This window comes from Molossus molossus, unplaced genomic scaffold (assembly GCF_014108415.1).
Source record: "Molossus molossus isolate mMolMol1 unplaced genomic scaffold, mMolMol1.p scaffold_m16_p_2, whole genome shotgun sequence".
Classification (NCBI taxonomy): Eukaryota; Metazoa; Chordata; class Mammalia; order Chiroptera; family Molossidae; genus Molossus; species Molossus molossus.
Genome location: NW_023425355.1, coordinates 97,917,593 through 97,919,269, shown reverse-complemented (window position 1 = coordinate 97,919,269; position 1,677 = coordinate 97,917,593). Strand labels below are relative to the sequence as shown.

The 1,677-nt window shown below is 42.3% G+C and overlaps 1 pseudogene; it reads left to right on the top strand.

Moving 5' to 3' along the window:
* The first annotated feature begins 252 nt into the window (after nt 1–252).
* On the top strand, nt 253–1,236 carry LOC118635428 (annotated as a pseudogene).
* Nucleotides 1,237–1,677: the final 441 nt, after the last annotated feature.

Here is a 1,677-nt window from a genome sequence, read left to right as displayed (position 1 = left end):
ACATTGGACCCTCTCCATCAATTTATCCTTACTGATATAATCATGTATTCTTGAATGTATTTTCCTCCCCTTCCTGTAGTACTTTAACCAGCACCATCATCCTTGGATTTTCTAACTACTTTATACCTTTTATACACCATTGAAATATCCTACACAATGCACTTTGTATACCACTGGAATATCCTACACAATATGGCTGGAGTGTCAAGAAAAGAGTAAAGTTTACATTGTAGGAAAAGAGAAATAGAAGCAATGTTTCAAAGACTTGTATTACAGGTGCTTCATCAGTTTGTTAGACGTGAGTCTGAAATAGCTGGCAGCTTCGTTCTCCAAAGATCTCTGAATCATGTGCAGTTACTTGAGCAAGCGGGTCAGGACCCTGTCATGACACAGGTGGAAGGGAAAATCCAAGTCACAATATTTTCTCTAGCAACAAATGAGATGTAGAAATCAGGAGACAATTAAGCATACCAAATGGGAGATGTCAGTCAAAAGACAACATGGCACAGAATTCAGTATTCCGACCAGGCCTCAGAGATGTGGCATATCGGTATGTGAAAAAGGAGTCTTCAGTTTATGTAGAAGGGAAAGTAAACTGTGGTAAATACATGGATTAAAAATAATGTAAGGTGACAAGCAACAACAATCATAGATGATAACATTATATTTCTCAGTGACCATACAAAAGAGAAGGCCATTCTTCTTTGGCCAGTGTTTCCTACAGTCTCATTTCCAAATCATGTACAGTCTTTGTATTTTCTAAGGATAAGAATTAAAATATTCTTTTATATATAAAAAAATATCCATCACAATATACTTTATACACAATAGAAATAACCATACAATATTTATTCTGGTCAAGGAACACAATTCACAGTGTAAGAGGTAAGATAGTGGTCTAACGAATATGGCCTTCCCTGTTCTTCTCTCTCTCTCCCCCCAACCTCTCTCTAGAATTTATTCTACCTTGTTGATTCAGCCCAAGTGAAATATTACTCTAGAGCAGTGGTTCTCAACCTTCTTAATGCCGTGACTCTTTAATACAGTTTTTCATGTTGTATGTGGGCATATCTGCATGTGGGCGGACCGCCTGGAGACAGAGAAGCTGTGTCTCAGTTCCTAAGACCATCGAAAATATGTGTTTTCCGATGGTCTTAGGTGGCCCCTGTGAAAGGGTTGTTAGACTCCCAAAGGGGTCCTGACCCTCAAGTTGAGAACCGCTGCTCTAGAGCTTGAATTCTCATAGGGTGGTGGGTAATCACCCCTAATTAACATTCTCAAGGTGTTTGCCCATAGCAGAGAGTAGAAATAGGGAAGAAGCAACTTCCGGTCAAGATGGCAGCATAGGTAAACGCGGTATCCGTCCTCCCACAACCACATCAAAGTTACAACTAAACTACAGAACAACCATCATTCAAACCCGCCTGAAATCAAGCTGAATGGAAGTCCTACAACTACGGAATTAAAGAAGAAGCTGCATCGAGACTGGTAGGAGGGGCGGAGGCGCGACAGGCTGGTCCCACACCCACGTGTGGCGGATAAAAATCAGGAGGACACCTCGGCTGGGAAGGTCCTCCCTGAGGACTGAGGGGTCCCCGTCCCACACCACGTGACCCGCTCAGGGTTCCAGTGCCAGGAAGAGAAATCCCCATAACTTCTGGCTGGAAAAACCAGCGG